This window comes from Carcharodon carcharias (assembly GCF_017639515.1).
Source record: "Carcharodon carcharias isolate sCarCar2 chromosome 29 unlocalized genomic scaffold, sCarCar2.pri SUPER_29_unloc_15, whole genome shotgun sequence".
Classification (NCBI taxonomy): Eukaryota; Metazoa; Chordata; class Chondrichthyes; order Lamniformes; family Lamnidae; genus Carcharodon; species Carcharodon carcharias.
Window position 1 is genome coordinate 32638 of NW_024470660.1, and position 26749 is coordinate 59386.

At 46.3% G+C, this 26749-nt stretch overlaps 1 protein-coding gene and 2 long non-coding RNA genes across 3 annotated transcripts in view; 2 read left to right on the plus strand and 1 right to left on the minus strand.

The window, feature by feature from the left end:
• Positions 1-26749, minus strand: part of LOC121274002 — a 117044-nt gene that overhangs the window by 23100 nt on the left and 67195 nt on the right. The window lies entirely within an intron of this gene.
• LOC121274010 lies at positions 1212-18294 on the plus strand. Its single transcript, XR_005942149.1, has 3 exons — positions 1212-1343; positions 17261-17342; positions 18264-18294. It is a non-coding gene; the product is annotated as an uncharacterized LOC121274010 (long non-coding RNA).
• LOC121274005 lies at positions 11003-14715 on the plus strand. The gene is made up of 4 exons (XR_005942145.1): positions 11003-11076; positions 11805-12101; positions 13696-13857; positions 14571-14715. It is a non-coding gene; the product is annotated as an uncharacterized LOC121274005 (long non-coding RNA).

Genomic DNA, 26749 nt, shown 5'->3' on the forward strand with positions numbered 1-26749 from the left:
CCACAGTGCAGCACTCCCTCAGTACTCCCCCTCCCACAGTGCAGCACTCCCTCAGTACTCACCCTCCCACAGTGCAGCACTCCCTCAGCACTCACCCTCCCACAGTGCAGCACTCCCTCAGTACTGACCCTCCCACAGTGCAGCACACCCTCAGTACTCACCCTCCCACAGTGCAGCACTCCCTCAGTACACACCCTCCCACAGTGCAGCACTCCCTCAGTACTCACCCTCCCACAGTGCATCACTCCCTCAGTACTCACCCTCTCACAGTGCAACACTCCCTCAGTACTCACCCTCCCACAGTGCAGCACTCCCTCAGTACTCAACCTCCCACAGTGCAGCACTCCCTCAGTACAAACCCTCCCACAGTCCGGCACCACTTCAATACTGACCCTCCAACTGTGTGGAACTCACTCAGTACTGACCCTCTGACAGTGCAGCACTCCCTCATTACTGACCCTCTAACAGTACAGCACTCCCACATTACTGACATTTAGACAGTGCAGCACTCCGACAGTTCTGACCCTCTCACAGTGCAGCACTCCATCAGGACTCACCCTCCCAAAGTAAAGTACTCCCTCATCACTCACTCTCTCACAGTGCAGCACTCCCTCATTAATGACACTCTGACAGTGCAGCATTCCCCCATTAATGACCCTCTGACAGTTAAGCACTCCCTCATTACTGACCCTCTGACAGTGCAGCACTCCCACAATTCTTACCCTCCGACAGTGCAGCACTCCCTCAGTACTGACTCTCCGACAGTGCATCACTCCCTCAGTACTGACTCTCCGACAATTCAGCACTCCCTCAATACTGACCCCAGACAGTACAGCACTCCCTCAGTATTGACACTCTGACAGTGCAGCACTCACTTGTTAATGATGCCCTGACAGTGCAGCACTCCCTCAGTACTGATTCTCTAACAGTGCAGCACTGCCTTGGTACTCACCCCCTGACAGTGCAGCACTCCCTCAGTAATGCTACCAGGGATTGTCAACCTGGATTATACGGCCAGAGACCTGTATTGGGAACTCTGTCGCCTGAGTTTAAGCCTCTAAGGTGAGGGGGAGGAGTCTAATCCCACGGAGCCAATGGAGAAGCTTCATGACTACAGCTGCCCAAATATGAGCTGACAGATCATCACACGGTAAACGTTTTGCTGAGAGCACAAAACATTCTCGATCTTCTCACTGATTACCCACTTCCTCATTTTGTCTCACAGTGACACATCAACCCTTTCTAATTAAATACACAGAGGGAGCAGCACAGGAAGAGGTCATTCAGCCCAAGCAGAGCGTGTGGGCAGTTCCTCCCCAGGCGAGCAGTCGGACAGGTCCTGGGTAAGTAACAGAACGATTGGAATTCACTTCCACGACCAACACCGTCCTTTGTTGATGTTGTGACTTTATAAAGACAGATTCCAATCATCGATGCCTTTGAAAGATTTCTACTGATTATTGAGATCTGGGTGTGAAGCTCAATTCTGTTGTACAGAACATCTTTCTAGCTCAAGGATGAGTTAAGTGCAGAAACATGAGTTTTGGGATGCCCTGAGGTGCTGAAAGGTGCTATAGAAATGCAAATCCTTCACTGTTTTACTTTCTTAAAGCCTTGTAACTCTCTGCAGAGCACCTATCTTCCCACAGAGTTTCAAATTAGTCTGTGAAGACATTGTCTAAAAGCAGTTCTGATCTCTCGACAGCTGTCAGACAAGAGGTGGGGACTTATTAACTCCTTTCTCTTTCAGAGCTTGAGAGTGAGAAGCTAATGAAATATCTTGGAGTGGACAATGATCGGGAAATCTTGCTTCCTCCTGTCACTTCTCCAAGGTAATATCATCATCAGCTTGGACAGATTTATTGTTAATAGTCTTTGTAAAAGATCATTCTTATTGAGCTGTGATTGGGAACCGATTCAGCAGTGAGCCAGTGTACAAACTCACACCAAGTCCCATTCACCCATCCCCCCTGTGCTCACTGATATACACTGACTCCTTGTCTGACAGCAGAATTGGAGGAGAGAAGAGATCTCAGAGGGTTTTAGGGTTGGAGGAGGTAACAGAGATTCAGAGTGTAGAGTTGGGTGGATGCTGGGGTAATAACTCAATGATGAGAATTTGAAAATTGAGTCATTGCTGGACTGGGAGCCAGTGTAGGTCAGCGAGTGACAGGGGAGCGATCGGCTGAATAGAGAAGCAGGGATAAAAACTGGGGAATGAGGCCGATCCCAATGTTAGGACTCGGATAACAATGCCCTGAAATTTTGTCTTTTGCTGATTTAAGTCAGAATTTCACATGAAGACAACACAGCAGCTCCTAGAATAGACAGACTGTTCAGTGTCACACTTCCTGTCCATTCTCACCATGCTAGAAACTTCAATAAGGGAGCAAGGTAACAGAAAGAAAGAAGGAAGGTAAAGCAGTCTGTGTGTAAAACTGTCAAATATTCTGAGTTATCATGATTGTCTCTGATCTGCTGCAGAGTTTATATTTCACAGAATATTAGCATTTTGCAGCTCAGAGAGAGACCATTGACTCACTGCCTGAAAGGGCGGTGGAAGCAGATTCAACAGGAACTTTCAGAAGGGGAACTGGATAAATACTTGAAGGGGACATTTTGCAGGGCTGTGCAGGTGAGAGCAGAGGTGAGAGTGGGACTTATTGGACAGATCTTTCAAAGGCACAGCACAGGCTCGATGGGCCAAATGGCTTCCTTCTGTTCCAGATCATTCTACAATCTGATAAATTAAGCCCCACATCAATAACTCTTCAGGCCCCCGCTGCAGGGATGGATCTTTGAGAAGGACAGGGAACAAGAGGTTTCTGGTATCATTTTCATATTTCTTGACAATTACATCAGTGCATAGATCTGTTGAATATTTGAGTCTCTAAAGCGCAGAGGTAATCTGCTGTTACGCCCAGATCTTGTGGTCTTAACCTTGTCTGGATGTGTCTTTAATTGCTCACAGTGATCTGTGGGATTGTCATTCTTGGATGTTGTCCCTGGTTTCAATTGGCATTTTGCCCTTGATGCAATTGGGGAGGCTTTAAACTAACATGGCAGGGGATGGGACCCCGAGAGGAGGTTCAGCAGAGATGCACAGCCAAAATTAGAAGAGAGAGCAAGTGAACCTGGCAGGCAGAGAAATTATTGGCCAGTTAAGGCACAAGATAGCGTGGCAGAGTTGGATTGTATTTATTTTAATGCAAGGAGTCTGACAGACTTGCATTCTCCTGCAGGTGTAATGTTACAGCTCCCTTGAAATTGCCAATATTGTTGAAACTTTCTGCATATTTCAATATTATGTCATGAACTGAGGTGATGGGGTAGTTTCTGAGACTGGGACAGACATAAATCCATTGGCTTTCGGCCGGACCGGACAATCCCGGCAGTGGGTGGGGCCAGAACATCCCACCCCTATGGGACATTTTCAGTTTATTTGATGTGCCAGAGAGATCATTAAAGACAACAATCCACAATTTATTGGCAAGCCACGACAGGATATGTGTGAGAGGTGGAATATCGATCACCGCTCCTCGTCTCACCGTGCACATCATCGCCATTTCCTGGTTTGTCTGTCACCACATGTATATGTTCCTGATGGGATAGCGGATAGTCATTCTTATTGCTTGAATTTTCCCCACTGTGTAGGTTCTGTTTGGATCAGCGCACGGCACTTTGTAGCTGCATCAGCTTTTGCTCTAGTGCCCTGCCGCTGTCAATGGCCCTTTCTGCCACAAGCCTTGCAGGATTGGTGGAAAGCTGGGCATTTCCTTGGTGCCTGCAGAAGGCCACACCTTCCACACGTCTCACTAGATTTGGATGTTCTAGTGAGTGTGTCAACAATTGATGTTGTACTGAGGACCTGTAAGCTTCGTTGACCTGCGAGGATCACTTCGTATTTATGTCCATCCTTGAGTAGCTCTTCAATGCCAAAGGTGTTGGTCTTATCTAGCAGATCTTTCTGGAATGTTTCCATGGGAGTGGATGCAATCACCAACTCAACAACTCTGTCTGCAAACTCTGTGGTTGAAATCACAGTGCGTACCCTTTTCTCTACATCGGCTGATGAAGTGGTCTATGGATCGTGTAGGCTGATGAAATGACATGAACTTTAATTGATGAATATGGATTTTAACCTGATTCTGAAGCTGTCTTCCACTGTCATCCGTATCTTTTGGGGATCCTTTCGCTCTTCTGCTTTTAATCCTGATGTGTTCAGCCTGTGTAGACCTTCATTCCCAATCGCGAGGTGAATTTTTATGGCTTGTTCGTCTGGGTCAGTCACACCTGAATCAGGAAACCAGAGCTCTGCGTGCTGTTTAAACATTCTGAATTCAGATAGTCGGTCAGCTACATCCCAGTTCAAACTGGTGAATTTAGTGGACATTCTGACAATATTCCTTTGATCTTCCTTCTCCTACAGGACCTGGGATGAGTGTCGCTTTAGCACCTTTCGTGTGCTTTTCCGAAGCCCCGCCCACGAAGATGGGTTGTGGTAGGAACACACCACGGAGTAATGGAGTCTTTGTTTTTTATTCAATTTGCTGTTCAGCAATCTCGAAGCCGCCCGTTATAATCACTAAATTCTCTGGCCTGATTTTTATAATGGTATTTGTGTGTTTGACTCTCCCTCACTCACTATCGATCCAGCCCACACCCTGGTCACTTGCCTTCCCTGACTGAGCTAACCCGCTGCTGATCCTGGCGATACACGCTGTCCCACTCACTGACCGTGTACTGTAATCTCACCATGAGGGATCCGCCTGCTCCCCAGCTCTTTACTTGAGCTCTTTCCCATCAATGTGTCTTCAAAGATTTCCTGAGCATTCAGTACACTGCGATTTCAACCCTCTCTGATGCTGTGTCTCTGTTGTGGTCTGACCAAAGCTTCGAGGGTCATCTCATGTCATGTAGCTCGATCTAAGGCTGTTCACCACGTCATACCTGTATTGAATCTTGCTGCCAGAATGTTTGGCCACCGCTGATCACCATGTTGTGTTTTTATAATTATATAAAGGCACCAGCCACTGATACGGAATTGGGTAAATACATTGTGGGTTCATTTATTTAGAATAGGGACATGAGAACAGATATACAAGGATAGAAAGCTGGGACACACCTGCACCCAAACTGTGTGAGCTGTGTTCTGCTCACAGGCCAAAGTGAAACTTGGACTGGATGGTGTTATCATCCCAGCTGATGTTACTACTGGACAAGTCAGATCTCAGGGTGGAGCTCAGCTTGATAGGTCCTAACTTTTATTTTTTATTTAGGAATGTGGAGTGCGGCTACTGAACAGAGTCACAGGAGTCATCTGATGAACTTCTAACAAAAGAATAAAACATTTATTAAACTAGGAAAGACAAACTATATGACATTACTCCTGCACCCAGACCTATACCTTTACAGATTCATAAGTAGAACGCAAGTTACAATAGCTATCTTATATTCTCATGTTCACACTAAGTACACAGTCCATATAAACCAATAGATGACCTGTGGTTAGTGACACCACATTCTAAAAGCAATTGACAGAAGCCACTTGGAACAAATGCTGTGGCTCCCTCCTCATCTGACCCCAGACACTCTCCTTCCCATGTTGCTGCCCCCTGGATCGCCACGTGCATTCAGCCTTCCTTCCACGCCCTGTCTCTCCAATGCTCAGCCGTGTCAATGCAACACCAGGATTCACATGGCCGGAGTAATGAGTCACCAACCTGTGGTGTCTCCTAGGATCTTCTGGCTTCTCGCAAGCCTATTTTGCTTTAGGCCTGTGTCCTGCTGCTTTCTCCCTTTATGTTTGAAGCCTTCTTCTGCTCCTCACTCTTAACTTCACTTAACAGGGCCTTTTCCAGATTTGACTAGAAGGTCTTCTTGGGCCCTTTCTCCTGTTCCACTGGATGGTTTTGGCTTCTTCTTTACTTTGGGACTGACTATCTGTCCCGCTCCTTTGCTGCTTCTCCTGGTAACTCCTTTCAACAGAACTGAAAGTACGTTTCTGTTTTTCTCTGTCTCCATGGGTCCCTCCCTCTGGATGACTGTTGCCAGGCAACAGCATAGTTTTTTACACCTTGTCTTTGTTCTGACTTCCCTTCAGCAGTCATAAAACCTCAATGGTATTCTAGTTTCTTTTAAACTCAAATTCCTCCTTTTCTCAACACCCAAATACAGAAATACAAACTAAACTTGAACTTAAAGATATACCTTATGCCTAACACACACAAACACACATAGAACTTACTGAAGCCAACCCCAGTTCCTAAAAATCACATGACACACTTCCCCTCGAGTGATGTCATGCTGCTATCTCTGAAAGGCATATTATAAAAGTGTTATCACTTGGCAGGTGATGTGTGCCAGGCAGACCAAGTCCACAAGAGAAACTTGGTCACATGATCATAATGATTTTGCAATTTGTATTTATTATGAGATGTGTGCACTGAATTCAGAAGCAATAACTCCACCAAACATTTAAGGTTTAAAACAATAAATTAAAATATTTGTCATCAAAATAAAAGATTTCAAGCACATACATAAGACTACAATGACTGATATAATAAATCCTAAAATTTCTAATTAACCAGACTCCCAGTTACACTCCGTTTAAGGCAAAAGACGAAAAATAGATGTTAGATTTAAAACAAACTCAGCAAGTTAACACAATGCCCTGGACAGTGGAATTCCAAATGGATTTTCTCCAACTTCAGTTCTGTTGGATAGCAGGCTTGTCCACAAACAGTGTCCTGAGGACCATGAGCCAATGTAGAATGAACTTGTCCACTCCTATGTCCAGGATTCTCTTCCATCCATTGTGAAACCTAGGGGAGATCATTGTGCGTCCTGTAGATGGTCCTCACTGCAGCCACTGTGCCCCAGTGATGCAGGGGGTGGATATCGAGTCTAGTGAATCAACAAAACTTCCAAAGTTAAATATTGACATTTCTCTCCCCAGTTGAACAGTCACAAGAGTGGAAAGGTGACACTCCACGAGAGGTGACAGCGCAGGAAGGTTCGTGTGTACAGATTCCATGTAATTACAGTTATCCAGCACATTTAGTAGGGAGAGCACGTGTCGGAATCTGGTATGTGAAATGGTACACATGGAATACATGGTCAAGAGGGACCATAGCCTTTCACTGTAAGGATCACAATCACGAGTTACCACGGTTCCACAATCGGACCCGGCTGTCTGGAGACCTAAAAGATGGCGACTGTTCCCTGATTACAAACAACATCAGACGGGAAGATGCAGGACATTATTTTTTCAGAATAAAATTTGACAATGGTCCGAGCCATAACTATTACCCTGTAACCCAGCTTCACGTTTCTGGTAAGTGCTGTGTTATAATTACTCAACACTTCACATTCAACACTCAATGGGAAATAACAATATTTGATTTGCTTGTTTTTTGGCCGTGTTAACCAGCGTCACTATTTTTAATGATTTGTCTATTTCTGCTCCCAGATCCATGAGCTTATTCCGTGCGATTGAATCGACATCATAGCTGTAACGTAAACCGAGCTGAGGGGTGATGACACCTCCCCCCTGAGTGAAGTGTCTCCTCGCCACTACACCTTCCACCCCTCACACTGTCCGTGTAAACCCCCGTCCCATCTCCAGCCTCTCTTTCCCCTCCAAAGTCCTTCAACATGTTTCCATCTCCCGAATCTTTCCCGGAACTCCATGTTTGAATCCCTCCAATCAGGTTCCCACCCCAGCCACTGTGCTGAAACAGCTCTTATCAAGGTCACAAATGGCATCCTGTGTGACTGTGACAAAGGTAAACTTTCCCTCCTCGTCCTTCTCGATCTGTCTGCAGCCTTTGACACGCTCGACCACACCATCCTCCTCCAACACCTCTCCACTGTCGTCCAGCTGGGTGGGACTGCTCTCCCCTGGCTCCATTCTTATCCATCTCATCGTAGCCAGAGAATCACTTGCAATGGCTTTGCAGCATCATCTGAACAGTGTTAGTTTTCACCTGTCCACTGAGGATCCCCAGCTCTACCTCACCACCACCTCTCTCGACTCCTCCACTGCTGCTAAATTATCAGGCTGCTTATCCGACATCCAGTACTGGATGGGCAGAAATTCCCTCCAATTAAATATTGGAAAGACTGAAGCCATTGTCTTCATTCCCTGCACCAAACTCTGTTCCCTCGCTACCAACTCCATTCCTCTCCCTGGCAGCTCTCTGAGATTGAAGCCAATCTGTTCACAGCTTTGTTGTCCCATTTGATCCTGAGATGAGCTTCCGGCCTCATATCTGCGCCCTCACTAACACCGTCTATTTCCACCTCTGTAACATCGCACGACTTAACCCTGTCTCAGCTCATCTGCTGCTGAAACCCTCATCCACGCCTTCATTACCTCCAGACTCGACTGTTCCAACACACGCTCTACACTCCATAAACTTGAGGCCATCCAAAACTGCTGACCACGTCCATACTCACACCAAGTCCCATTCCCTTATCACCCGCTCTGCTCGATGACCGAGACTGGCTCCTGGTCAAGCAAAGTCTCAATGTCACAATTTTCATTTTGTTTCCTCACTATCCCTGTAATCTCCTCTTCCTCCTCCAGTACCTACAACCCTCCCTATCTCTGTAACCTCTTCAAGTCTCTACCGCTTCCCTACATCTGTAAATTCATCCTGCCCAACAAACCTACCAATCTCTGCAACCGCCTCCAGCCACTACAAACCTCCCTATTTCTGTAACTTCCTCCTTCCCCTAAAAGCTTCCCTATCTCTGTAGCCTGTTCCAGTCCCGACAACTTTCCCTGCCTCTGTAACCTGCCCCAGTCACTGCAACCCTCCCTACCTCTGCAAACTCCTCCAGACCCTACACTCTCCCAATCTCTCTTAACTTTTCCAGCCCCTACAACCCTCCCTATCTCTGTAACTCCTCCAATCACTACAACCCTCCTTATCTCTGTAACCTCCTCCAGTCTCTCCAACCCTCTGAGGTTTCTGCACTCCTCCAATTCCAGCCTCTTGACCATCCCCCTATCCCATCACTCCAACATCGGCGGCCATGCCTTCAGATGCCTGGGGCCCGAGCTCTGTAATACCCTCCCTCAACCCCTCTCCATCCCTCTCTCTCACTCTCTCTATCTCTCTCTCTCTCTGTCATTATCCATTTCATCCACCTTTTAAGATTCTCCATAACACCGACCTCTTCTGGTCAGCGGCCGCTAATATCTCCACATGTGTCTGGGTGACATACTTTGTTTTATGACGCTCCTGTGTAGCACCTTGGGGTGATTTGTCATGTTAAAGTTGTTGTGTAAATATAAGTTGTTGCCCTTTGACCCTCGACCCCAGCTCGAGTCTTATTTTTGAGGGAATGTACAACCTCCTTAGATTTCTGACCAAAATGTAATTTGATTATTTTTATTGAGCGAATGCCAAGCCCCAATACCGAGCGAGAGCCTCCTCATTTGCTGAGTTTAAGCTGATGAGTCGGCCCCTTAGTCCGTAGAGGGGACTCTCCTCGGTAATGTGCAGCCTTGTTTGTGTCTCTCCACAAGCGCATGAGGGGTTTGTACAGAGGCTGCAGCGCTGGAGGGGGTCTGCACAGGGGTCCTGGCCTGTCCTGACCTGGTTTTAGCAAGGACCACTCTGGCCTTGGCAGCTGAAAGCCAGCCATTGGACAGAGGGGGCCTGTCACAAGGAGCCTGTTAGTCACTCCCCCCCGTGTCTCCTGTGCTCGGATCCAGACCATGTTGGCTGCTGGATCTGGCTCAGGAAGGGTCCTCCCCATGGGACCCCCAGATGGAAGGTGGGTCGAGCGGGTCATTCACTTGCATGTTTATTCTGCAGCTTTAATATTTTAAGAAGGTAAGAATGTAGGAACATAAGAAATAGGGACAGGAGCAGGCCATTCGGCCCCTCGAGCCTGCTCTCACTGATCTGGTTGTGGCCTTAACTCCATTTTCCTGCCTGTCCCCCAAACCCTTGACTCCCTTGTCGATCAAAAACCTGCCTCACTCAGCCTTGAGTCTATTCAATGGCCCAGCCTCCACTGCTCTCTGGGGAAGAGAATTCCACAGGGTAGCCCCCCTCTGAGAGAGGAAATTCCTCCTCATCTCAGTCTTAAATGGGAGAGCCCTCATTCCCAAACTGTGCTCCCTGGTTCTAGATTCCCCCACGAGGGGGAAACATCCTCCCAGCATCCACCCTGTCAAGCCCCCTCGGAATCGGATATGTTTCAATAAGGTCACCCCTCATTCTTCTAAACTCCAATGGATACAGGCCCAACCTGCTCAACATTTCCTCACAGGACAAACACTTTAATCCCAGGAATCAGCCCAGTGAAGCTTCTCTGAACTGCCTGTACACAATGATCCTGTTACATTCTCACTAACACCCTGTGCAGCTGTTGCAAGACTTCCCTCCTTTTATACTCCATCCCTTTGCAATAAAGGCCAACATTCCACTTGCCTTCCTCATTCCGTGGTGTTCCTGAATATTGACTTTCTGTGATTCATGTACAAGGACACCCAGATTCCTCTGTACTGCATTCTGCAGCCTCTCTCCATTTAAATAATATCCTGTTTTACTATACTTTCTGCCAAAATAATTTATTGCAGTCCTCCTCTGTATTGACCATCCCCTCAATTCAGCCTCCTCTGTAAATATCGGGTTCAGTGGATCCACAAACCATCCAGAGTTAAATATTGACATTTCTCTCCCCAGTTGGACTGTCACAAGAGTGGAAAGGTGACACTCCACGAGAGGTGACAGCACAGGAAGGTTCGTGTGCGCAGATTCCATGTCATTACAGTTCTCCATCATGTCTGGAAAACCAACCGCGAGGTGGAGTCTGGTTTAATAATGAGGAACAGATTCCCTGGGCTCCCATAGCCTTTCACTCCAAGGATCACAGTCACGATTTACCACGGTTCCACCATCGGACCCTGCTGTCTGGAGGCCTGAAGGATGGTGACTGTTCCCTGAATATAAACAACATCAGACCGGAAGATGCAGGACCTTACTTTTTTCAGAATAGAGTTTGACAATGGTCCGAGCCATAACTATTACCCTGTAACCCAGCTTCACGTTTCTGGTAAGTGCTGTGTTATAATTACTCAACAATTCACATTCAACACTCAATGGGAAATAACACAAACTGTGATGTTTACATATTAACACAAAACACAGCTTATTATAGCACACTGTCTGATTCTCAATAACCTGGTGATAGCTTCCAGTTCAGTCCTAAAGCAAACTCTAATACTCACTTTAATATCAATGATTAAATGTGTTGACTGTGTCCATCAATGTTATCAGGTTATCCACTCCCATCGATCTCTCTAATCCTGTCCAGAGGACTGACATATCGACTGAAGAAAGATTCATATTTCTATAGCACCTTTCACCACCTCAGCACGTACCAAATCACTTTACAGCCAATGCGCTGATTCCTGAATAGTAGTTACTATTGTAATGTGGAAAACACAGCAACAAATTTGTGCACAGCAGGCTCCCACAAATTGCAAAGTAACAAATGGCCCGGATCGCTGAGTGAATGATGGGGTAGTGCACTCCAAACTCTGGTCTGCTCCTCCACCCTTACCCACTATTATCAGTTCAAGTGTCTCGGAGTGAACATGTATTAAGCTGAGAGACAGAAACACCAAAGTCTCAAAGCAGGAAATTCTCTCCTGATCATTGTAATCTCCCAGATCTGATATCGTCCTTGTAAAAGTGCTTTCTCTTGTGGGACTGTGATTTCTATTTGAACTGATGCTTCATGTTATATTTCTCTAAAAGGATCCATTCTCTGTCTGATAGATTTCACAGATAAACCCATGATATTCCCTGCTGAAATTATTGCAGGAAAGCGTGTGGATGTAAGCTGCACCTTCAACACAACGTGCAATGGAACAGCAGTACCTGTCTTAACCTGGGACACTCCCACTGACGTACCTGGATCAGTCTCAAACACTGTAACTCAGAATGGTGTCACTCTGACCTATACTTCTGTTCTGACCCTCATCCCATCACTCAAACACCACGGACACACTCTCAGCTGCAGAGTGAGATATCCATCTGTTTCATCAGAGTGGACCCTCGTACTAACTGTGCAAGGTAAGTGCAGACACCCTTCATTCTACATCAGCACTCCCTCAGCGCTGACCCTCTGACAGTGCAACCCCTTCTAAGTATCCACATTCTCAGGCCTCTCAAAGTGCTTCACAGTCGATAGAAGTTAAGTGATCTTTAATTGATTATTGCTGAATGAAGAGACAAGCTGTCTAAACTTTACATCTCGCACATATTATTTTCCATGGCAACACCTCCTCCAATCAGAGACCACTTGCCAACCAATCATCACTCTCTTCCCTTTATATATAAATTGTTGTTCATTTTCTGTTGGTAAACCTGCGAGCTGTCTTGCTGAGTCCTGCCCTGACATCTCAATGTCACAATGAACAGAACAATTTCCAACAATGAGCTGTGGTTGGTGATTCCTCACGTTACATCCAGGGACACTGGAGACTATCAGTGTGTGGCAGAGAATGAACATGGAGCAGTGGAGAGGTCCATAACCATCACTGTGGAACGTGAGTGTACACAGACTTCAACATCACTCTCAGGTTCAAACACTACACAAACACACAAATATACAGACCTAAATAGACACCTGCAGACACACAATCCCACATGTATGAGTACACACAAGGACACACTCACAAACAAACATACTCGCACATTCTCCCCCGGGGGTTACCTGACCTCCCTCAGTGCTGCACCAGAGTATTGACCTAGATTCTGGGTTTTGTGTTCCCTTTCATATCTATGGAAGAATATGGAAATTGCAAGGTCTATTACAGACACTCAGATGCACAGAGATACTCACAGATACTCTCTGCCTCTCCAACTCTCTATCCTCCTTTGCGAAGCTTCCTGAAACCTGAACCTTTGACCAGGCACCTGTCCCAATTCCTCTTACGTGATTTTGTGTGAAATTTTGTTTAAGTATCTGAGAGTAAGAGAGAGGTGGAGAGGTTTAGGAAGGGAATTCCTGTTGGTGAAAAGCTTACATCATGTTCTCAGCTTTCCAGTGCCCATTTTTCACATGATGTCCAATGTCCATGTTCATAATGGGGATTGCTTATGTAAATGTCACGCTGTAGTTACACTCTCCCACCAGTGGTGGTATGGTAGCACTTAACCCTTGCATCTCCAAGCTTTTCCAGCAATTTCACTTCCTAATTTGCTACTATTCACCTCGACCGCTCCCTGTGGGAGCGAGTTCCACATTCTCCCCTCTCTCTGGGTAAAGATTGGAACTGTTTATTTAGCGGGGTGTGTAACTCCGTGGGGGAGTCCATCTCAATCCTGCCCGATTGGCACACGCGTCCAAGATGGATTTCCACCCTGCGCTAAATGTTTCCAGAATTTTCTACAACACAATCCTGTACACAGCGATGGAGAGAAACATTGGACAGAGAGTCAAACAGCACAGTGATCCATTCTCACCAATGTTCCACACTAAGGGGAAAGTTCAGATTGTCCACTCTTAGAGTGTTTACAATGAAAACATTCATTCCACATTGAATCCCAGTGGATGGGTCAATATTACAGCAAATGTTGCAGTGATATGAAGCTTGATTGTTCAGCCAGAGTGAGAGATTGAAAGCGGAGAGTCAGAAATGATTTCTTTCTCTGTGTTCTCTAGACAGTGGAGGAGAGATTCTGCACGTGATCTGATCCTGGGAATATGAGCTGTGATATTCCTTGTGGCTGTGGTTATCACTATCGCTGGAGTCTGTGTCTGGGAGGGACAAACAGTGAAAGGAAGTCGACAGACTGTTTAAAGCTTTTGTACAGCAACAATCTGGTCAGTCAGTGCGGACAAATAATGTGCAATGTTGGGTTAAGTTGTAATGAAATTGGTCAGTGTCCTGGTTAGAATCACCTTCGTATCAGAGAGGCATTCCAGCACAGTGGGAGCCAATTCAGCCCATTGAGTCCATGCTGTCTCTCTGTAGAGCAATCCACTCAGTCCCATTCCACTGCTCTATCCCCGTATCCCTGTGAGTTTATTTCCCCTCAAGTGTCCGTCCAATTTCCTTTTGAAATCGTTCATCTTCTCCACTTCCACCATCCTCGTAGGCAGCGAGTTCCAGCTCATTACCACTCACTGGAAAATGTTCCTCCTCACATACCCCCTGACCAAAACCTTCAATCTGTGTCCCCCAGTCCTTGTACCATCAGCTAATGGCAACAGCTTCTCTTTGTCTACCTTATCTAAACCCATCATCATCTTGTACACCTCGATCAGATCCCCCCTCAATCTCTTTTGCTCCAAGGAGAACAACCCCAGCTTCTCCAACCCAACCTTGTAGCTAAAATCCCTCATCCCTGGACCCATTCTGCTCAATCTCCTCCCCACCCTCTCAAGGACCCTCACTTCCTTCCCAAAGTGAGGAGAACAGAACTGGACAAAATAATCTAGTTGTGACCTCACCAGAGCTTTATAAATGTTCAGCATAACCTCCCTGTGTTTGTACTCAATCCCACGATTTATGAAAAGCTTATTCCTTCCATCAGCACAAACAGCAATTTCCAAGCGGACTCCCATCAGCAGACAGAGTGCAATGAAACATCGGCATGCCTGCTTCTTAATGTACGGAGAGAAACCTGGAACGAGAGATTCTCCTCCTTCTCCTCAGCAAGCTGAAACTTTTCCTTATACCTGGTGCTCCTTGGTCCTGCTGTGTGGACACATCACAACCACGGCATTGTCTGGCTGTGTGCAGCCAACATGGTCGAATAGGAATGAACAGAAATGTGACGTTGCTAAACTCTGTTCTCTGATTGGAATGTGCTTTCTGAATGCTGCACCTTTTTCATGCTGCGATAGATTGTAAGAAGCATTTGGGTTGTGAATAAAATTACATTGATTAACACAAGTGATTAAAATGCTCAGGCTTTTCTGTAGCTATTTATAGATTAAAATTCTCATTTTGCTGCAAAATCTGGGCTCAACGACATTACTTCATGTTGTGACGATTTTGCAATCATATGAATCATTGTGCCCATCTTTATAATGGAAACTTCCCATGTAAACATATCACATTGTAGTTAGTCACTCCTGCCATTGGGTGGTGTGATATCAAAGCTGTCTTGATGCTCAGAAACAGTGAGAAATATTCCTGTTGTACACATGAAGTTAGTGAGACAAAGGCAGTAGATGCAATTTTGTGAATCTTGTACAATGTTCTTTAGATAATGCAGCACTCCCTCAGTACTGACACTCTGACAGTACAGTACTCCCTCAGTACTGACCCTCTGGGAGTGCAGCAATCCCTCAGTACTGACACTCTGACAGTACAGTACTCCCTCAGTACTGACCCTCTGGGAGTGCAGCACTCCCTCAGTATTGACCCTCTGAAAGTGCAGCACTCCCTCAGTACTGACCCTCTGACAGTGCAGTACACGCTCAGTACTGACCCTCTGACAGTGCAGCACTACCTCAGTACTGATCCTGTGACAGTGCAGCACTCCCTCGGTACTGAGCCTCTGACAGTGCAGCACTCCCTCAGTACTGAGCCTCCAAGAGTGCAGCACTACCTTAGTACGGATCCTCCGACAGTGCAGCACTCCCTCAGTATTGACCCTCTGACAGTGCAGCACTCCCTCAGTACTGAGCCTCCAAGAGTGCAGCACTACCTTAGTACTGACGCTCCGACAGTGCAGCACTACCTCAGTACTGACCTTCTGACAGTGCAGCAATTTCTCAATACAAACCTTTTGAAAGTGCAGCACTCCCTCAGTACTGACCCTCTGACAGAGCAGCAATCCCTCAGTATTGACCCTCTGACAGTGCAGCACTCCCTCAGTACTGACCCTCTGACAGTGCAGCAATCCCTCAGTACTGACCCTCTGACAGTGCAGCACTACCTCGGTACTGACCCTCTGACAGTGCAGCACTCCCTCAGTTCTGACCCTCTGACAGTACAGCACTCCCTCAGTACTGACCCTCCAACAGTGCAGCACTCCCTCAGTACTGACTCTCCAGTAGTACAGCACTCTCTCAGTACTGACTCTCCAACAGTACAGCACTCTCTCAGTACAGACCTTCTGAAAGTGCAGCATTCCCTCAGTACTGACCCTCTGACAGTGCAGCACTACCTCAGTACAGACCATCCAAGAGTGCAGCACTACCTCAGTACTGAGCCTCTGACAGTGCAGCACTACCTCAGTACTTACCCTCTGACAGTGCAGCACTACCCCAGTACTGACCTTCTGACAGTGCAGCACTCTTTCAGTACAGACCTTCTGAAAGTTCAGCACTCCCTCAGTACTGACTCTCCAATAGTACAGTACTCTCTCAGTACTGACCCTCTGACAGTGCAGCACTCCCTCAGTACTGAACCTCTGACAGTGCAGCACTCCCTCAGTACTGACCCTCTGACAGTGCAGCACTCCCTCAGTACTGACCCTCTGACAGTGCAGCACTCCCTCAGTACTGACCCTCCGATGGGGCCGCACTTGCTCAGTATTTACCCTCCAACAGCACATTTAAATATTAAACCTCGGAGCCATGGTAGAAAACTGAGGTTACCAAACAGCAAACAACAGAAGAGAAACATCACAGAGTCATGATAAATAGGTCAAACGTTTGAGTACGTTGTAACACATTGTGGTATTACGCACACATTCCTACTGCCTGTTTACTCACTCCTTTGTTACTTCCTCATTTTGTTTCACAGAGACACATCAGCCCTTTCTAATTAAACACACAGAGGGAGCAGCACAGGAAGAGGTCATTCAGCCCAAGCAGAGCGTATGGGCAATTCCTCCCCAGGCGAGCAGTCGGACAGGTCCTGGGTAAGTAACGGAACGATTGGAATTCACTTCCACGACCAACACCGTCATTTGTTGATGTTGTGACTTTTTAAAGACAGATTCCAATGATTGATTCCTTTGAAAGCTTTCTACTGATTATTGAGATCTAGGTGTGAGGCTCAAGTCTGTTGTACAGAACAGCTTTCGAGCTCAAGGGATGAGGGAAGTGCAGAGACATGAGCTTAGGGATATTCTGAGAGGGTGAAAGGTGCTATAGAAATGCAAGTCCTTCATTGTTTTTCTTTCTGAAAGCCTTTTAACTCTCTGCAGAGCACCTAACATCCCACAGAGAATCAAATTAGTCTTTGAAGACATTGTCTAAAAGATGTTGTGATCTCTCGAGAGCTTTGGACAAGAGGTGAGGTCTCATTAACTCCTTTCTCTTTCAGAGTTTGAGAGTGAGAAGTGAATGGCATATCTGGGAGTGGACAATGATCGGGAAATCTTACTTCCTCCTGTCACTTCTCCAAGGTAATATCACCATCAGCTTGGACTGATTTATGGTTAATAGTCTTTGTAAAAGATCATTCTTATTGAGCTATAATTGGTAACTGATTCAGCAGTGAGCCACTGTACAAACTCACACCAAGTCCCATTCACCCATCAGCCTGTGCTCATTGATATACACTGACTCCCTCTCTGACAGCAGAATTGGAGGAGAGCAGAGATCTCAGAGGGTTGTAGATTTGGAGGAGGTTGCAGAGATAGTGAGTGGAGCAGAGTGATGGAGGGATTGGAAATCAAGTGTGAAACTAACCAAATTGAGCTGTTGTTGGACTGGGAGCCAGTGTAGGTCAGCGAGTGACTTGTGGGGTCGGGGTGGGGGTGTGGGGAGGTGAAAGTTTGAGTAGAAAATCGGACACAAAACTCAGGGGATGAAATCTATCTTGTGGCTAGGACTCTGACAGCAATGGCCTGAAATTTTTGTCTTTTGCTGATTTTAATCAGAATTTCCCATGAAGACAACACAGCAGCTCCTAGAATAGACAGGCTGTTCAGCATCACACTTCCTGTCCATTCTCACCATGATAGCAACTTCAATAAGGGAGCAAGATAACTGGAAGGGAGAAAGAAGACAAAGCTGTCCGTGTGTAAAGGTGTCAGTATTCAATTGGCATATTTGTCTTTGCTCTTGACACATGCAGAGCTCAGGTTAGGGGTGCTTTGTTAATGTGTTTCACAGTGTTTGCTGGAGTAGGGTCAGTGCTGAGCTTGGGGACAAGTCAGTCTACAATGCTGCATCGGAATCAACAATACAACAATATGGGGTTTGGATCAGAAATAATCCTTTAGACAATGAGGATCCAAAGAGACTCCTCAGACAATGAGGATCCAAAGAGATTCCTTAGAAAATGAGGATCCAGGGTTAAATATTGGTATTTCTCTCTCCAGTTGGACTGTCACAAGAGTGGAAAGTTGACACTCCACGAGAGGTGACAGCGCAGGAAGGTTCGTGTGTACAGATTCCGTGTCATTACAGTTATCCAGCACATTTTGAAAACAAACGACGAGTCGGAATCTGGTTAAGTAAGGAGAAACACAAATTGCGGGCTCCCATAGCCTTTCACTCCAAGGATCACAGTCACGAGTTACCACGGTTCCACCATCGGACCCGGCTGTCTGGAGACCTGAAAGATGGCGACTGTTCCCTGATTATAAACAACATCAGACGGGAAGATGCAGGACCTTATTTTTTCAGAATAGAATTTGACAGCAGGAATAGATACAACTACTATCCTGTAACCCAGCTTCACGTTTCTGGTAAGTGCTGTGTTATAATTACTCAACAATTCACATCCAACACTCAGTGGGAAATAACACAAACTGTGACATTTACATATTAACACAAAACACAGCTTATTATAACACACAGTCTGATTCTCAATAACCTGGTGATCGCTTCCAGTTCAGTCCTAAAGCAACCTCTAATACTCACTTTAATATCAATGATTAAATGTGTTGACTGTGTCCATCAATGTTATCAGATTATCCACTCCCATCGATCTCCCTAATCCAGTTTAAAAGTCTAACAATTTGACAAAAGAAGGACTTGCATTCCTATAGCGCCTTTCACCACCTCAACAAACTTGAAATCACTTCACAGACAATGAAGAAATTCTTGAAGTATAGTCACTGTCTAACGTGGCAGTGAGTTTGTGCACAGGAAGCTCCCACAGAGAGCAATGGGATCAGTGACCCAGATCTCTGAGAGAATGATGAGCCAGGGTTCCATGAGCTGTGGGCTGCTCCATCACCCACACCCCAGTGTTGGCAATTCAAGGGTCTGGGAGTGAAAGTGTATTCAACTCAGTGACACATTCCCCACCAAGTTTGAAAATAGGAAAGTTGCTGCTGATTGTTGTAACCTCTCAGTTCCCATCTTATATTTGGAAACCTTCTTTCAAAATACAAAATCAAGTCTCGCATTTCTATAGCACCTTTCACCACCTCAGGACGATCCTAAATCGATTCACAGCCAGTGAAGTGATTCTTGAAGCACACATTCTCCCCACTCTCTGGGTAAAGAAGTTTCTCCTGAATTCCCCATTGGATTTATTAGTGACTATCTTATATTGTCAGCCTCTGGTTTTGTTCATTGTGAGGAGTGGAAACAGTCTCTCCATGTCTACTCAATCAAAACCTTTCATTACTTCAAAGATTAAATGAGGTCACCCCTCAACCTTCTCTGTTCAAGAGAACAGAGACCCAGCCTGTACATCCTCTCCTGACAGGTAAACCCCGACATTGCTGAGATCACCCTTGTGAAGCTTTTTACCACCCTCTCCAGTGTCTCTATATCCTTTTCCAAATGCTGAGTCTGTTGTCCCCGAGCTGTGAGCTGTTCCTCCACCCTCATCCAGTCTGGTCAAATCAAGGGTCACTGAGTGAAAATGTATTAAGCTGAGTGACTGAGATTCAACAAGTGTAAAAATAGACAATTCTAAAATGATCATTGTAACCTCTCAGTTCTGATATCATCCTTGTAAAAGTGCTTTCTCTTGTGGGACTGTGGTTTCTATTTGAACTGATGCTTCATGTTATATTTCTCTAAAAGGATCCATTCTCTGTGTGTTAGATTTCACAGATAAACCCACGATATTCCTTGCTGAAATTATTGCAGGAAAGCGTGTGGATGTAAGCTGCACCTTCAACACAATGTGCAATGGAACAGCAGCACCTGTCTTAACCTGGGACACTCCCACTGACGTACCTGGATCAGTCTCAAACACTGTAACTCAGCATGGTGTCACTCTGACCTATACTTCTGTTCTGACTCTGATCCCATCAGTCAAACACCAAGGACACACTCTCAGCTGCAGAGTGAGATATCCATCTGTTTCATCGGAGCGGACCCTCGTACTAACTGTGCAATGTAAGTACGGACACTCTTCATTCTACATTAGCTGGAATAGTATAAGATGTGCACAGCAAGCTCCCACATACTGCATTTTGTTGACCAACAGACCATTGGTCTTTAACTGCTAAAAAGTGACCCCTGACAGGCAGTACATCCTTACTACTGACTCTCCGACAGTGCATCATGGACTCATAGACTCATAGACACTTACAGGACAGAAGGAGGCCATTTAGCCCATCATGTCCATGCTGGTCAGCAAATCCCTCCCCAAGTGCATCACCTCACACTTTTCCAGGTTGAATTCCATTTGTGTCATGATCATTCCCCCTTTACTTAAGTCCATTTCATTTATGATACACCACAAACAGCAAGGGCCCCAGCACTGACCCCTGCGGAACCCCACTGGAAACAGACATCCAGTCACAGAACCATCCCTCCACCATCACCCTTTGCTTCCTGCCTCAGCCAATATTGGATCCAACGTGCCACTTTGCCTTGGATCCCATGGGCTCTTACTTTCTTGGCCTCTCTGCCATGAGGCACCTTATCAAAAGCCTTCCTAATCCCATGTAGACCACATCAAAGGCATTACTCTCATCAACACTCCTGGTTACCTCCTCAAAAGATTTGATCAGGTTTGTCAAACACGACCTTCCCTTAACAAATCAATGCTGAATATCCCAGATTAATCCTTGTCTCTCCCAGTGCAGATTCATTCTGTCCTTCAGAATTCTTTCTAGTAACTTCCCCACCACCGAGGTTAGACTGACTGGCCTGTAATTTCCTGATCTATCCCTTCCTCCCTTTTTTAATAATGGGACAACATTAGCTGTCCTCCAGTCCTCTGGCACCTCACTTGTTACCAGAGAGGATTTGAAAATTACTGCCAGGGCCCCTGATATCTCTTCCCTTTCCTCCCTCGACAGCTTTGGATTCATCTCATCCGGGCTTGTGGATTTATCGACTTTTCAGGCCGCTAAACCCACTAGTACCTCCTCTCTCTGTGTTAATTTCCTCTCATATTTCACTGTCCTCCACCCTGATGTTATACCTGCATCATCCTTTTCCATTGTGAAGACTGATGCAAAGTATTCATTGAGGAGTGTACCCACGTCTTCCAGGTCCACACACACATTACCTCGATGGTCCCTAATCGGCCCCACTCTTTACCGAGTTATTCTCTTGCTCTTTACATATTTAAAAAACCCCTCTGGGTTTTCCTTTATTCTACCCACCAGTGCTTTCTCATGCACTCTCTTATCTTTCCTAATGTCCTTTTTCAGTTCCCCTCTGCACTATTTATACTCCTCTAGGTACTCTGCGGTATTGAGCCCTCAGTATCTGCCATAAGCTTCTCTTTTTTCTCAATCCTAACCTTTATGTTCCATGTCTTCCAGGGTTCTCCAGACTTGCTCTCTCTCTTTGTCTTTACAGGAATATATCTGCTCTGTACTCTCGCTATTCCCTCCTTGAATGCCTCCCACTGCTCTGACACAGTTTTATCTGCAAATAGCTTCTCCCAGTCCACTTGGGCCAAATCATATCTCATCATAGTAAAATTAGCCTTTCCCCAGTTTAGAATTTTTATTCCCAGCACAAACTTATCCTTCTCCATAACTGTCCTAAATCCAATTGAGTTACAGTCACTATCTCCCCTACTGATACGCTTTCCAACTTCCCCGGCGCTTTTCCATATATTAGGTCCAGAACTGCCCCCTCCCTTGTTGAGCTTTCTATGCACAGGCTAAAAAGGTTCTCCTGGATGCAACTTCAGAATTTTTCTCCCTCCCTACCTTGCACACTAAAGCTGTCCCAGTTAATATTTGGGTAGTTTAAATCTCCAAGTATTACTGCTTTATTTTTCTTACACATCTCTGAGATATGATCACATGTTGGATTGTCCATCTCTCCCTCACTGTTTGTTGGTTTTATATCTTGAGTCTATGAGTTCACTGGTTGAGTAAACTCGAATTGCACTCCTTCATATACACTTGTTAGTTGATGATCGCTATCAATAACCAAGAGAGACCGACATTAGAACAAGCTGATTATTTATTGCAAGAGGGCAGAGCACTAAATTCTTGCATGCTCCCATAACCACCTCCAGCTCTAGACTTACAGTTAACCAGTAGCCCGCACTGTACAATGATTGGACAGCACTGTCACATGGTTTATCCACTTGCATTCTCTTAACTGTACATGGAACTCCACTTTACCACATCCTTCCCCCTTTACTTAAAAAGTGCAGTTGACAAACTTAATAACAAGTGAACTAATTACACTAATAACTATTTACAAATCAGGTCTCTCAGGAGGCTTTCTCGCATGTTTCTCCTTCCAAATTTTGGGACCTGTCCTCAACATGTGGCACAGACTCAAGTGTAGATGAAGACTTCATTTCTTCTTGTGGGACCAGCGTTATTTTGGGGAAATGATCCATGTGTCATTTGCTGATACATGATAGGAGAGGGACCCAGTTACTGCACTCACCTCGCCTAACAGCCAATTGGACCCATATCCATAGTTCATCGCGAGGACTGCAACACCCACAGTGAAAGTTCTTTCCCACCATGACCATCGTGCGTCTCTTGGCTTTTCTCCAGCCTCCCCTTTAAATTCGGCTGGATAAGGGTCAGGTGGGTGGGGAGATGTCTCTTCATTAGTAGTTCTGCAGGGCCAATGCTGGTCGTTGTTTGTGGCCTGGCCCAGTTTGTGAAGAGGAACCGGGACAATCTCGTGCCGATGGAATCCCCTTCCATCTTTCTCACCCTGGATTTAAAGGTTTGGATGCCCTGCTCAGCCCTGCCGTTCGATGCTGGGCGGTAGGGTGATGGTTTGATATGGGTAATGAAGTGCTGAATAGTAACTGAGGGCTGTGGTCTCAGGTGGTTTAGAACAATTTTTATTCACTCGTTGAAAGTCTTCGAGTCGGAGATGGTCAGTGACGTGAGGCTGAGAATCAGCACGGACGTTTTGCTCCCACATGTGGATACAAGAATCCCCGTCTTCTTCTCCTCTCCCGTGATGTCATTAACGGTAAAAAAGAACACTAGGCGTTCGACACACTGAGACCAGTCACCTGAAATGGGGTTGAATGGATCGACACGTCGGAACTGCAGCATCGTCAATGACTGCAAGGGGGCAGCGCTTCCGATGTCTTCCCAGTTAATGACCAATTCAGGTGTTTGTCTTACTGCAGCTTCCTTCACTGCCATCGATCGATTCATCTTTTACCTTCCGCAGAGTTACCCGCTCTCTGGGGTCTCTTATAACATTGTGTCCACAGCCATTGTTCTTGCATGTACCTCTTTAAATGTATTGTTGCTTTAAGAGCTGTCACCTCTTTGTTAACTCCCTCTCTGTAGCTCTTGTCTTTTCTGTGCTGGGTTTCGTGCTCTCTATGAGTTTTGGTGGGATCCCTGTGATCGCGATTCTGCAGGGTTTTTTCCCCAAATTCTAAGTGCAGCACTGCTCCCTGCTCTGACTGCAGCCTATTTTATACCCTCCGTACAGATTCTCTTTCTAATGTTCTGCTCGCTGGCATTGTGGGTCCTCACTCAGGGGCTATGTTTTTAGCTGTGTTCATCCTCACCTCCAGTTTTATGTCTTGAGTCTCTGAATTCACCAGTCGAGTAAACTCGAATTGCACACCTCCATATACACTCGCTAGTTGATTCTTACTATCAATAACGGACAAAGACAGACATAAGAACAAACTGTGATTATTTATTGCAGCAGAGGACTGAACACTGAATCCTTGCGCACCCCTACAACCACCTCCAGCTCGAGAAATACAGTTAACCAGTAGCCCAACCTGTCCAATGATTGCTCAGTACTGTCACATGGTTAGTCCGCTTGCATTCTCTTAAAGGTACATGGTGCTCCACTTGACCATAGAGGGCCTGAAGTATACAGCCAACAGTGTGTTTGCCTCAGTACTGACCCACCTACAGTGCAGCACTCCCTCATTACTGACTCTCTAACAGTGCAATGCTCCCTCAGTACTGTCCCTCCCACATTGCAGTTCTCAATCAGAACTGACGGTCTGACTGTGCAGCACTCCATCAGCACTGCACCTGCTACAGTGCAGCTCTCCCTCAGCACTGACCCTCCGACAGTGCAGCACTCCCTCAGTGCTGAACTGAAGTGTCTGCCTGGATTATGTGCTTTGTGGTGAAGGAAACTTCATTGATGTCACACCTTTCACATTCTCAGAGTCTCGCAAAGTGCTTCAGAGTCAATGTAAGCAACTGATCTTTATTTGTTTTCAGACGCACCACAGAATCTCTCAATTGCTTCTCTTGATGTGATTAATGCTTCATCAATCAATATAATTGAGGGGAATTCTGCAGTGATAATCTGCTCTGTCGAGAGCTTCCCAGCTTCTAACCTGACGTGGCGACATCTTAATGTCCCAATGAACAGAACAAGTTCCAACAATGAGCTGTGGTTGGTGATTCCTCACGTTACATCCAGGGACACTGGAGACTATCAGTGTGTGGCAGAGAATGAACATGGAGCAGTGGAGGGGTTCATAACCATCAATGTGGAACGTGAGTTAATGCAAACTTCAACATCACTCACACACACAGCAGCACACACACACACACACACTCACACACACACAGACACACGCACACAGACACACACACACACAGCAACACACACACACACAGCAACACACACACACACACACACACACACACACACACAGCAACACACACACACACACAGACACACACACACAGCAACACACACACACACACACACACACAAACACACACACACATGCTCACACACAGCAACACACACACTCACACACAGCAACACACACACACAAACATACACACACACACACAGCAACACACACACACAAACACACACATACATGCTCACACACAGCAACACACACACTCACACACAGCAACACACACACACACACACACACACACACACAAACACACACATACACACACTCTCACACTCACACAAACATCACCTCATCTTGTGACTAGGCACTTTACAGATGGAGAGGAGACAGGAAGAGAAGGGGCAGGTGTTGCACCTTCTGCAATTGCATGGGAAGGTGCCGTGAGAGGGGGATGAGTTGTTGGGGATGATGAACGAGTGGACCAGGGTGTCCTGGAGGGAATGGTCCCTGTGGAATGCCGACAGCGGCGGGGCGGTGAAGGGAAGATGTGTTTGGTGGTGGCATCATGCTGGAGTTGGCGGAAATGGCGGAGGACGATCCTTTGAATGCGGAGGCTGGTGGGGTGAAAAGTGAGGACAAGGGGGAACCTATCATGGTTCTGGGAGGGAGAGGAAGGTGTGAGGGCAGATGCGCAGGAGATGGGCCGGTCACGGTTGAGGGCCCTGTCCCCCACCGTGGATGTGAAACCTCGGTTAATGAAGACGGAAGACATGTCAGAAGGGCTGTTTTGGAAAGTGGCATCATCGGATCTGATAAGACGGAGGCGAAGGAACTGAGGGAATGGGATGGAGTCCTTACAGGAAGAGGGGTGTGAGGAACTGAATTCGAGGTCTGTGTGGGGGTCAGTGGGCTTGTAATGGATATTGGTGGACAGTCTATCATCAGACGTTGAGACAGGGAGATCAAGGAAGGGAAGGGAAGTGTCAGTGATGGACCCTGTGAGAATGATAGAGGGGGGAAAATTGGAAGCAAAATTGACTCGGGGTCAGATTTTGTCCGAAGGAGGTGAGAAATGATGGAGGGAATTCCAGAGGTTAGGGTCCAGGCAGCTGAAGGCACGGCCGCCAATGGTGGAGAGATGGGAATGGGAGAATGTGCAAGGAATTGGAGTAGAGCAGAGATTTCAGAGAGCTGTGGGGTGTGGGGATTACCCGCTGATTGTTCTCTGTCCTTGTTCCAGATCCCCCACCGGAGACCATGGTGTCCATCAGCAGATCCTCAGGTGGGATTAGAGAGGGAAGCAATATCACATTAACCTGCTCCAGTCAAAGTGTCCCACCGATATCTCATTACACCTGGTTCAGGATCGAGGGGAACACCAGCACCCAGTTAAACACAAGTAGCCGCTCTCTCTCCTTCACTCCTGTAACACGGGAGAATGATGCAGTTTTCTACTGCACAGCAAGGAACCCAGTGGGTAACAGCACCTCCAACATCACCCACCTGAACGTACAATGTAAACAATTTACTCCCCCTGTCTCTGCTTAAAACTCAAACACTTTCTGTCTGAGGGCAGCTTCCTTGCTGTGGTTTAGCATAACTAGCATCAGTTCCCTGCTTCTTTAACCCTGCGCCTCTCCGAGTTACATAAGGAGATATTAGAACAGGGACTGAAAGCTCAGAGAAAGAGGCCGGATTTCAAAGAGTGCCTCAAATGAGGAGAGAGATAGAAATGGAGAGGTTTACGGAGGGAATTCCAGAGCTCGTGGCCCAGGCAGCTGAAGGCACGGCCGCCAATGGTGGAGCGATAGGAATCGGGGGATGGTCAAGAGGCCAGAATTGGAGGAGCACAGAGATCTCGTAGAGTTG